General features: G+C 37.2%; 1 non-coding gene across 1 annotated transcript; it reads right to left on the reverse strand.

Moving 5' to 3' along the window:
* Positions 1-361: 361 nt before the first annotated feature.
* On the reverse strand, positions 362-574 carry LOC112425892 (small nucleolar RNA U3). Its single transcript, XR_003017077.2, has one exon. It is a non-coding gene; the product is annotated as a small nucleolar RNA U3 (small nucleolar RNA).
* Between the last annotated feature and the right edge of the window lie 12,760 nt (positions 575-13,334).

Genomic DNA, 13,334 nt, shown 5'->3' on the forward strand with positions numbered 1-13,334 from the left:
TCTTCAGGCATTGTTCCTAAAGTTCAGACAAAATGCTACCTTCAAATGACCTGAAAAAGCACATTTTTTGTAGTGAAAGCTATCTTATCTAGGGAAATGAAATTCCTGATTAAAATATTAAAATGTCAAAGAAAGTTAACATTTAAAAACATTTCAAGTAATGTATCTGATTACTGGATGTATACACTGTGTAAACCAAGGAATACTGATTGTGAATGCTTAGAAAAATGTCAGTCTTCTGTAAAAAACTGTGGACGACGTATCTTCTATAGAACATCTAAGCAAATGTGCACATTAGTCTCTACATACTGTTGCTTGATAAACTGCATTAGATTGAATTAATTAGTTAATTTAAGTAATTACCTCTCAGACTCCATCCTCCCCTCTTATTCTTCTGAGGGAGGGAAAGAATGATCATCAATACCAAGTGTCAGTTGCAGCAACACAGCACACAGAGCTGGCTTCATGCTTAGGAGACAACGCTTCTCCCCTTTCCCATAGTTTCTGGTGCGCTACATGTTCAGAGAAACTTCTAGTAACAAAGCATAAAAGTGATCCCTGAAAGAATAGTCTTGATAAATGATATGGTTTGGCTCTGTCCTCCCTACAAATCTCATCTTGAATTGTAGTTCCTATAATTCCTACACGTCGTGAGAGGGACTGGGTGGAGATAACTGAATCATGGGGCTGGTTTCCTCTATCCTGTTCTCGTGATAGTGAGTAAATTCTCACAAGGTCCGATGATTTTACAAGGAACTTCCCCCTTCGCTCAGCTCTCGTTCTTCTTCTTGCCACCATGTGAAGAAGGATGCGCCGTGACTGTAAGTTTCCTGAGGCCTGCCCAGCCATGCTGAGCTGTGAGTTAATTAAACTCTTTCCTCTATAAATTACCCAGTCTCAGGTATGTCCTTATAGCAGCATAAGAACAGACTAATGCAATAAATTATATTTTAAAGTTGAAATCGATGTTTGAGTATAACTGCCTCAGAAAGGCGCATAACCTATTGTGCTAAGGGTGCAATCCTGCATAAAGTCACTCAGTGTACTAGTGTCCCAAAGCATTAAACTGAAGAATTTCACAAGTCTTTTCTCATTCATTTAAAGGATAGCAATTAACACTTTTCTTACATTTCTTGTTTCATTCTGATTCTTTCTTAAAGATAGTAGATTTTAACATCATTTGTTGACATTTAGCAATGAATGAAGTATGTCCTCCAGCATTTTAGGACTATTAACTGCTATTTAAATGATAATGCATTTAGAGGCATAATTAGTAAGCATTTTTTGCAATATTTTAATTTGGCATGTTAAGTTTTTTAAAATAACAAATTTCCATATGTAAATGGTTTCTATATGTGGCTGAATAATCAGCAATCTTACACAGGCCAGAATTTTGTTTCATTTTTTTTATAACTATGCAAGTATCAAAATTATATTTGATTAAAAAATTAACAGAAACGACTTGATTGCAGCAGTTTTTAAGATCACAAAATATATTTGTTGATTCAGTTTTTTGGAATGGGGAGAAAATTACAAAAGGAGAACAAAGAGAATGTTGGCAAAAATATGGAATTTTAAAATTTTTTTATTTTTAGAGATAAGATATCACTCAGGGCTGGGCGCAGTGACTCACGCCTGTAATCTTAGCACTCTGGGAGGCCGAGGCAGGCAGATCACCTGAGGTTGGGAGTTTGAGACCAGTCTGACCGACATGGAGAAACCCTGTCTCTACTAAAAATACAAAATTAGCTGGGCGTGGTGGTGCATGCCTGTAATCCCAGCTACTCGGGAGGCTGAGGTAGGAGAATAGCTTGAACCTGGGAGGTGGAGGTTGCAGGGAGCTGTGATGGCACCATTGCACTCCAACCTGGGCAACAGGAGTGAAACTCTGTCTAAAAATTAAATTAATAAATAAAATAAAATTACTCTGTCATTATACTATAATAATAATACTAATAAAAATAAAACTTGTACAATTATAGTTTGGGACTTCAAGGTGTCCCTCTCAGCTACTGATAAAAATATTAGACAGAAAATTTAGCAAAGATAAAGCAAATCCAAACACTTTTAAGAAAATAGGATCTAATTGACATATATAAAAATGTCCACCTGAAAACTGCAGAATATATACATATTTATTTCAAGCACCCATGGGACATTTGCCAAAATAACCTGGGCCATAAAACAAACCTCAACAAATTTAAAAGAACTGAAGTAATGTAGAGTTTGTGTTCTGTGACCAAAAATCCATAAGAGAAAGAAACCTGTAAAATCTCTAAACACATAAAAATTAAACTCCACATTTCTGAATACTTCCTGGATAAAATAAAAATTTAAAAATACACACATACAAATTAATAAAAACAAAAACACAATTTATCAAAATACGTAATGTGCAGCCAAGGCACTGCTGAGAGGAAAACTTATAGCCCTAAATTCCTACATCAGAAAAGGGAAAACTTCTCAAATCAATTACCTAACTTTCTACTCTAGAAATCAGAAAAAGAAGAACAAAATTAATACAAAGAAAGCAGAAGAAAGGAAATCTTAAAGATGAAAGCAAAAACCAATGAAATTTAAAACTGTAAAGAGCAGGGGAAACCAATGAAACAGAAAGCAGAATCTGTAAAACAATCAATAACATTAAAATCTCTAGCAAGACTCAGAAATATGAAGCAATAATAAATATCAGGAATAAAATATAGGATATAATTACAAATCTTGCAGCTATTAAAAGATTAACAAGGAAATGCTATGGATAACTTTACACTAATTTAGACAACTTAGAAGAAATTGAAGGAGATAACCAGCAATAAAAAGAACAAACTATTGATATATGCAACAGCTTGGATGAATCTTCAGAGAATTATGCTGAGTGAGAAAAGCCAATCTAAAAGATTATATACTTTATAATTCCATTTATATAACATTCTTGACATGACAAAATTTGCAAATGGAAGGCCCATTAGTGGTTGCCAGAAATGAGGGATAGTGGGTTGTAAGTGGGTGTGGTTCTAACAGAGCAACAGGAGGGATCCCGTCATGATGAAACTGTTCAGTTTCTTGATTATCTAGGAATGAAACTGTTCAGTTTCTTGACTATGGTGGCGGATACATGAATCTACACAGGTGACACAATGCACAGACTTAAATACCACACCCACAAATAAGTAAAGTATATTTGGAGAAATCTAAGATCAGCAGATTATATCGACATCAATAACATGGTTGTGCTATTATACTATAGTTTCAAAATGTTCCCATTAGGGAAAACTGGGAAAAGTGTACAGAGCACACTCGCAGTATTATTATTTACAATAGCATATCAAGGTATAATTTTCTCAAAATTTCCATAAAATGTACAGTTGCTGAAATTTTTAAATAGCCATTATCTTAAAAGGGCCATTTTACCTGTTTTTCTTCCTGATGAAAATCAGTCAAGATATTGCCAGGCATATTTTAAACCCTGTATACGTTTTCTAATACTACTTAATAGGTTGCACAATAAATATTCATTCTTTCACTTTTCTATTGCAGGACACAACATGTCATTCAAACTTACTATTTCCCAATAAAGCACCCATGTACATTTATTTAGACAGTTTTTTTTTAAACATGAGGAATCAGTCACACTTAATTTTTTACCTCTCAAAATATTCTTTCATCAGGAAATCATAAAAAGTGAGGTTTGTTTACCAAAGTGCCAGCTCAGTAGGAGCACAGATAACTTATGTAGGTGATGGTGGAGCCGAGAGAAAAAGAAATGCAGATTTCTTCCTGTATTGTAAATGTAAAATGTAGTCGGGTGCCAAACGTCTCTTTCCTCTCCTTTTTCCTAGACCCTGGAATCTGTGCTGACTGAGCCCATCTGGGAAGGCACAAAAACCAGATGGCCATTGTGAACGGCTGGGGAGGCCCCACGGCAGTGAGAACTAGTCCCAGAAAAGAAATCTCTTTGGGACACAATGAATACAGGCCTAATTTATATTTTAGGGCTTTAGAAGGAGATTAGGGTCAACAGTGGCATGATTTTAAACAGCAGTTGAGAAGGCTTTTTTTTTTTTTTTCATCTTTACACCAGAGAAGCTGAATTGTAAGTTTGAAGAGCTCCTGAAGTGTGAAAATATGCCCTCAAAGAAAGGGAGGCTGAATAATTGTATGGCTGTGCAGATTACAAACAGTATGTAAAAGGATTGTGGTTAAAGAGCTTCATCAAAGCAATGCCCTCTGCAATTGGGTATTGTCACAGGGATTATGACTTTAGGAGGGATATAACCAGCAGGGGATAAAGGAATGGCCTCCCTCCTGTTTTTTATGCCAAAGCATTTGAACAATTGATAACAAGGGATTAGAGACCAAAAACTGTATTGTGGCCTTGTTCTATTAAGATTGGTGTCAAGGTTGAAGAGACATGGTTCATGAACTTGGGAAGCCTTAGTGCACTTGTCATAGGACATCTACAGACCTCATGTGTCTCCAGTCCTAGCAAAATGCCATGATGACAAAAATTAGTCCTGGTCTAAGAGAAACAGCAAATCAGATACAGATATCCATCTGGCATTTCAGACTTGGATCTTAATCTCTTCTTCATCTTTTCTTTATTAGATGGCATATATTGGATTTACTTATTTCACTGAAGATCCCTTTTCCCATGGGAGATGTCTCGTAAACACTGACAAAGGATTCTGAAACAATCAACTGAAGCTCAATCAACACCAATCTAAATGAAAATTGCAATTAATATTTATCATATTTTTCCATGCCTAGTGACTTTAATTATCATTCAACCATATTTTGCTATTACAGTTGCCTCAGGTAGTCGGTTTGTGACTTAATCTATCATGACAATTAATTACTTATCCATTTATTAATTTGACAACAACACGTTGAGGACCTATATGTTCCAGGTGCAATGGGATGCAAAGATAAACAGTCTTCCTTCCTTAACTCATTGTCTAATAGATTGGATAGAAATATTAAAATTTCTACAAGGTGTTAAATGCAATAATAAAGATATATATAGATATAATAATACCACAAATGAAGGTGATTAAAGTGAGTTTGGGGGCCTTCATCGATTTCTTGCTGCTTTTCCTGAGCTACACAAGTTAAGTAGCAAATAGGGTAGAAAGGCATTCCAGGTAGAGGCGGCAGCTGAAAAGCAAATACAAGAAAATGAAAAACAGCATGGTGTGTGCAAGAAACTGCCTGCATTTCGTTGTTAGTAAGTAAAGTCTACATGAGGAGAGATAAAACTTGAGATGCAGGCAGGGTCTAGATTATGAAGGGCCTGGTTTATCTGATGAGGAGTTTGAGGCTCATTACATTGAAGGGGAACCTTCAAAATACTTTGGGATTATAGGTGTAAAATTAGATTTCCATTTATGTTAGACTTCTCTGGCAGCTTTTGGTCAGTGGATTTGAAAATTATGATATTTGAAGAAGGAAATCCAGTTAGACGGCTGTTTTAGCATTTTAGTTGAAAGATGAGGCTACTGAAAATAGGACACTATCAATGAGTACGGCAGACACACCCTAAGGAGACCCACAAAGAGTCACACCCATGTAATTTTTTCTCCCCTTGAGCGTGGACAGACGATCTAAACAGAAGAAATAAATAGAACATGGTAAAGGTGGTGAACTATCTTTCCTTTGGTTATGTATTTACATAAGGCTCATATTAGTAGACTGGGGTGAGAAACTCCCACGTACTGGCTTTGAACTAGTAATCTGACATATTGTAAGAGGTCCTGAGAGAAGCCCTTGAGGAAAAAAAAAACAACCTCCCAGTGTCCTCTAGCAGATGGGAAAGCCTTCTGGCTGACAGACAGCAAGAAAACGGGAACCTTAGACACAAAACTGCAAGAAACTAAATTTCGCCAACAACAGTGTAAACTTGGAAGTGGACCCTGAGCTCAGGAAAGGAACACAGCTTGGCCAACCCTTGATTGCAGCCTTGTGAGACCCTGAGCAGAGAACCCAGTGAAGCTGTGCCTGGGCTCCTGCCCACTGAAATTGTGAGGTAACAAATGTGTGGCATTTAAAAACTTGTTACTAAATGTGTGTTAATTTGCAAACACACAATAGAAAAAATATAAACAGATAAGAAGGAATGGATTCAGGAATGTTTTTGGAAAAAAATGTTCCAGACCTTGGTGATTGACTAGATGTGGAGAATGAGTGAGAGGGAGGAATCGGGAGCAGTGCAGCAGCTGGCGCCTATCTGTATCTCTTTAGCACGCACCTCCTCAGGGTCCAAGGCTACTTGTTGGAACCCCTGTAACCTTGTGTGACAGCCTCTGTTTATTCGTTTTTTTCCTGGCTGATGGAGAACACTTTGCTGGTATAAAGGGCAAATCAGAAGTTCCAGAGATAATGTGTCTGGACACTGGACCCCTCAAAATGATGGAGGGAGATCAGGTAGATAAATATCTAGTTTCCTTGCCCATTCGTTGGAATAGCTCTGAGTCTTATTCTATCCCATCTCTCAGACTTCCTCAGGGGCTAAAACTCCTGTGGGATAAAGCTGTTGTTGCCCACAGTGGTAACTTGCTTAATAAGGAACATTCTACTCCTGCTTTCTTTACCTTATTTCACTCCCCATTTCTCTATTGATATTTCCTGGGATCACCTCCCAGATAAACTGCTTTCTTTTTTACTGTTTCAGGGGGCAACTCAGACTAAAACAGTTAACTTTCAGGTTTTAAGTTTGAACCATATAATATTTTCATGTTATCTTATGGGATAAGCATCATCAAATACTGGCAATTCAATATGGTTATATAAATAATTCAAATAGACAGTAGAAATTCAACACGTTTAGGGGTCGAGACTGAGTCCAGTTTTAGATAAATTGATCTGATGACCTTTGGGATTTTCAGGTGAAGAATGTCAAAGGACTCTACTTATCAGAATCACAACAGGAAGCAGATGATGCACATGAGAAGATTTCACAGAAAACGATTTAATAAATGAGCTATTTCCAGAGATGTTGGCAGGGTTCAGGGAACCAGCAACAAATGATAAAGGAGCCAGAAATGAGTAACAGTACAAGGCTGTTTTTATCCCTGGGCCTTAATGGGCAAGGGAATGAACAGTGCTTCATGAACTGGATGAGAACTGGTGTCATCCAAGAGGGAAGCCAGAGGGAAGACATGGTCATCGTGAGATGCAGCCCCTGCCAGAATAATCTCAGACAATCAGGCAAAAGAGGAGATGAATACTCCAATCTCATCCTCTTTTTACCCCTTGATTTTCTGCTGGTGTCTTCCATTGACTGAACCTAAGTATATGGCAGAGAATCTCAGTAATGAAATTTTTGCTCATTCTCCTAGCCTGGGCAAGAACAGGATCACAAAGAAGCAGAAAGTGGTACTGGGTGAATTGGGCAAATAGAAAGCAACACAAATTGTGAAAGCTTATTTGAGATCACTCATCTAGTGATACGAATTTGGGAACCATTCAAATGGGTGGGTAAAGTTCCCTACTGAATGAATTGCACTTAGAATGCAGAGGCCTTGAAAGATTTTCAGTCTTATTATATTAGTTACCTCTTGCTCTATAACAAATTACTTCTGACATTAGCAGCTTAAAGCATGTATTATCTCACACATTTTCTGCGGGTCAGAAATCCAGGGGTTGTTTAGCTCAGCAGTTCTGGCTGTGAGTACACATGAGTTTGCAGAGCCGGCTATTCCCTGGGTCTCTGGGTCTGCAGTCACTTATGACTCCAACGGTAGAGGATCCACTTCCAAGAAGGCTCAATTACATGGTTATTTATTGGAGTCCTCACCGTGTGGACCTTTCCATGGGCTGCTTCAGTGTTCTCACAGCATAAAAGCGGAGTCCCACAAAGCAAGTGTTCTGAGCGGGAGAGATAGCCAGCAAGCGTCCTCCTCAGGATAGAAAATGCAGTCTTTGTATAACTGAATCTCAGTAGGGACATGCCACCACTTCTGCCCTATTTCATTCATCAGAAGTATGTCCCTAATCCAGCCCATACTCAAGTAGGTGAAAATTAGATTTTACCTCTTGAAGGAGAGAGTTTGAAAGCATTCGTGGACATAATTTTAAAACCACTATATTGCTATTACAACAAAAAATGAAAAAAAAAGTTTTCCTCTCAGTTCACTGGAGAGTTGTGAACATATTAAATTATAAAGGAACTAAGTTCCAGAGAAACAATGCCATCTCTTCTTTCTTTTCTTTTCTTTCTTTCTTTCTTTCTTTCTTTCTTTCTTTCTTTCTTTCTTTCTTTCTTTCTTTCTTTCTTTCTTTCTTTCTTTCTTTCTTTCTTTCTTTCTTTCTTTCTTTCTTTCTTTCTTTCTTTCTTTCTTTCTTTCTTTCTTTCTTTCTTTCTTTTTTTCTTTCCTTCCTTCCTTCCTTCCTTCCTTCCTTCCTTCCTTCCTTCCTTCCTTCCTTCCTTCCTTCCTTTTTTTTAATAGAGTCTCGCTCTTGTCACCCAAGCTGGAGTGCAGTGGCACAGTCTCAGCTCAGTGTAACCTCAGCCTCCCGGGTTCAAGCGATTCTCCTGCCTCAGCCTCCCGAGTAGCTGGGATGGAAAGTGCCCGCCTCCACACCTGGCTAATTTTTTTTTTTCACTAGACATGGGGTTTCACCATGTTGGCCAGGCTGGTCTCAAACTCCTGACCTCAGATAATCCGCCTGCTTCAGCCTCCCAAAGTGCTGGGATTACAGGCATAAGCCACGGCGCCCGGCCAAAATGATGTCATCTTAAATGGTGGGCTGGAGTATGCTTTCATGCCTGGAGTCAGTTGTTGAACTTGGAGTGGGATAATGCCATCATTTTATCTCAAAAGCTTTATCATTTTTCTTTTAATTGTTGATTAATCATAGAGAGCCTGTCAATTATGTCTCTTGAATGAATCAAGTCAGTTCAGCAGCAGCCACCCAATTCTCAGTCCTTATTTTTACAATTTCCCTGTTTCCTTTCTAGTATTTTAAATACTGTAGCAGCCAGCGGGGCCCCTTCTATCAGCATGCCATTCAAGCTCACCACCAGGGAACGTTTTAAGCATTATACTATCACAGGATACAAGGAGCTGTGCACATTCCACAAACTACAAGTGTTATAATTCTTGCAACACTTATAATTCAGAGTAGCATCACCTGAGATGGGCATGGTAACCAGGGCTTCAGACTCTTCCAAGACAAAGGTTTAGGTCATCTCACCAAAAAATTGACCCAGACCGGGTTTGGTGTCAGCTGTAGAAAGGAGAATCTAGAATGAATGATAGAGAAAGGGGATGACTGAGTATCAGTTACAGCTTCAAGATCAACTGCAGCAACAGATCTTGAAGAAGCTATCCCAAATGGGGCAAATTATTAGGAAATACAAGTGAACATAAATGGCACAAAGGATGGGCTGTAGGGGACACCTTTCCAAGTAGTGTCCCCATCCCCCAGCTGCTAGGATTGTCAACTGCTGATGGCTCACAGAAATACCTTTTATGGGAATTTCACTGGGCCGCCAAGAACAGCCTGACCCAATGTTGTATCTCCCACCAGAGGTGATTCTCAGCTAGTAACTGGCTGAAGCAGAGATTTGAAGTCTCAGCCATCTAGACTCAATTTGAGACAACTCTGAAGGGTTATTCTATCTTCATATAAGATCAGCTGATGTCCTGGATGCAGCTGTATCATGGGTCAGCCTCTCTCTGCGTCCATTTTGCTTTTATCAACTTCCTTATAGGTGTGTCCCCCAAGAGTGCTCCCCAGTAAATCTTTGGCATGCAACTCTGTCTCCATATCTGTTTCCAGAGGTCTCAATCTAAGGTGCAGTATATGAAGGTAAAAGAAAGAAAACAGTATTATTAATCAGAAACAATTTCTACATTTTCAAACACATTGATAAGTCAAATTCTTATCATCCATTAGGTTGTCACTGGAGAAATCGGAATGATTCAAGTGTCATTGCACTATCTGCACACATTTCTTAATCATTTCTTCATTTTAAATGGGAGATATATATCTTCTTGTAAAATTATTATTGGAAATAGATTTGGATTTAAAAATAATTATCTCATCTTGAGTTTTGTTTTGTAACCAACTTTCTTTCCAAATGCTGCCCAGATGATCATGCGTGATCTCAGGCCTTTCACAGATACTTTGCTGTGAATTCACAGGTCAGCATAAGGATCCCACAACCCTTCAAGGACTTACAGGCCAGTCCACTTTGTAGCAGTCACTCTTCAGAAACTGGATTTTTCTAAGTACAGATGTTTCTTCCACCTCTGAGTCATTCATTCATATAGAGACTGTTAGTGACTCTTCTCTGATGCCGTCATTCCTTTTTGTCCTTTAATTTCTAGGCTCCTTTTGTAATTAATGTCTAATTCTATAATAAATTCTTTATTTTGAAATACTCATAGTGGTTTTGCATATTTGATAGAGCCCTGACCAATTTAAATGTCTTTAAATTGCACCACAACATGTCTAGTTTTTTTTTTCCTTTTCACTTTTTTTTTTTTTTTTTAAAAATCTATGTAATTTGGCACTTTATAAACCCTTTTAAACAGAGGCTTTACATCTTTCTCAAATTCAGGACTTTAAAATAGATTTTACTTGAGCTATTTCTCCCTTGTAAATTTATTCATTTATTTACTTTTCATCTTTCTCTGTTCTATTTAGACTCCATGAGACAGCATATTTGTTTGCATTTATTCTCTTATCCTTTAGGTCTCTTTATTTTCCATTTATGTTTTTTCATTTCCTTATCTCACATTGGTATCTTATGGAAGAATCCCAATAAAGTTTCAGTGTATTGACTTATTCTTCAGCTATATCCATTCTTGTAGTCAATTTACCTTTTGAATTATTTATTTCCTATCTGTTATATTTTATTATGCAGTGCCTCTAGTTGTTTGTTTTTTCAAGACGTTTTGTCCTTGATTCATACTTTCAAGGTTCTCCCTTTTTTTTCTGATGATATTTAATTTGCTTATTTTCTGTTTCAAGAATTTTTCTTCCTGATTCATGTTTTCAAGGTGCAACCTTGTTTCTCTGATGCTATTTAATATACTTATTGAAGTTGGTACCGTTTGGACTTTTATTCCATTTGGTGTGTTATATAATGGTCAGTTTGTCATTTTTGTCTTTGGATGACAAAGCTAAAACAGTGTATCCTTTGTGTGGTAAATCTATAGAAAACATAATTGGAAACTTTCAATACATTCTTATTAAATGGGTGGGGATAAATAAAAGAAGAATACTGTTATCACTACTACTATCAACATAGTACAGGAGTTTGAAGCCTACAGCCAGTGCAATAAGATACAAAGCATGTGAAAAAATACTATATACATACATATAGTAGAAAGACAAAACTGTCACTAGAGAAGATATAACCAACTACTTATAAAACTCAAAAAACCTACCAATATACTCTTTTTATTAATACAAAAATGCAGCAAGGGTGTACATAATATCAACCTATATAAGCCAAACATTCCTCTAGATAAGCTAAAACTAACTAGCAAATATAACAGAAAAGAAAAAATTTATAATAGCAATAAAAATATATAAAAAGTAGTAATTTACCTAATAAAAGAACAAGAACTTTATTAAAAACACATTTTAAAAAAAAGATGTATAGGATTATTCGAAATCAGCAAAGAAATATAACATGTTTATGAAGAGGTTAACTGAACTGCTTCCTAAAGGGGTCGTGAACATACACCACTGAAGCCATATGGTGCAGACACAATATTGAGTTTATTAGAGGAAAACTTACAACAGAGTAGTAGCAGAGCATATGCAATATCCAGTTATTATTCCGTGGCTTAAGTAGGTTATGTAGATAGCATGTGTGCACACTGGCTAATGATCCAACAGAGAGGAGCTTATTTTTGCTGGAATGTCGGACATACAACTGAGAGCACTCCAAGAGCAAGAACAAGCTCTGCACCCAGGCCTCATTACATACATGCATATATTACACTATGTACCTTAAGAAGAGTAGGGAACATCTAGTTTCTCTAAATATCAGGAAACATATCAGGAGATCTTCCAACCAAGAAGCAACCTTAAGAACTATGCATATGGATGACCCAAATCTGAATACAGGGGTCATGGGAATAGCCTTGCCTGCCAAGAATACTGACATCAGCGAAAGGCTGAGCCAATTTTCTGATAATCTACTTATAGAGGGAAGGAAAGATATCTCCAGGGCCATCTGCAGTTGCCTCTCACCATTAACATTATGAAAATCTATACTTTCCAATATTAATCTAAAGAAATTAATGTAAAATTTTAAATAAAATTCCAGAAGGTTACTTTTAAGGATTCAAAAAGTTATAGAATTTATATAATATTACCTATTTTTAAATTAAAGATAGGAGCCTAGATCCTAAATGATATGAAAATGTACTGTAGAAATACATAATAACAAAAATAATTTGGCACTGAGGCAGCCATAACATATAGACCATTGGAACAGACTAAAGCAGGTTCCTCAACCTCAGCACTATTGATATCTTGAGCCATATCATTTGTTGCTGTGGGGGTTGGGGGCTGTTATATGCACTGTAAGAACATTGGGTCTCCACCTACCAGATCTCTGATGGTATCTCAGCCCCTCATCTCCCAATTTTGACAAGCCAAAAGTTCTCCAGTTATTTCCAAATTTCCTCTGGGGGGCAAAATTGACCCTGGTGGAGAACCACTGGGCTATAATGTTAAAAAAAAAAGTCATGCATTATCAGAGAATGATTTCATGAAACGAGCACTACAAACCAATGGGGAAAATGATTTACTGATGCCATTAAGAAAATCGGTTCACATATGGAGAAAAATAAGGCTAGATACTATGGTGGGCTGAATAATAGTTCACCAAAGTTGTTCACATCCCACTCCATAGACCTTGTAATTTTTATCTTACATTGCAGAAGGGGACTTTGCATATGTGATTAAGTTAATATCTTGAGATGGGAAGATTATCCTGAATGGGTATGATATAATCACATGGTTCTTGTAAGAGAAAAACAATGATGAGAACATGGAAGCAGAGAGATTGGAAGATGCGATGCTTTTCGCTTTGAAGATGGAAAAAGGAGACATGAACCATGGAATGTAATGACTACCTCCCTAAAAGCTAGAAAAGGCAAGGAAATAGATTATCCTCTAGAGCCTCCACAGGGTGTATGGCCCTGATAATACCTTGGTTTCAGCAGAGTAATAGATTTATCTCCTTCCAAACTGTAAGAGAATAAATTTCGATTGTCTTAAATCACTAGGTTTGTGGTAATTTGTTATAACAACATTAGGAAACTGATGGCGATACCTACCTCTCACTATATATATAGTGGGAAATGCTG

The sequence above is a fragment of the Macaca nemestrina genome, chromosome 2, assembly GCF_043159975.1.
Source record: "Macaca nemestrina isolate mMacNem1 chromosome 2, mMacNem.hap1, whole genome shotgun sequence".
NCBI classification, from domain to species: Eukaryota; Metazoa; Chordata; class Mammalia; order Primates; family Cercopithecidae; genus Macaca; species Macaca nemestrina.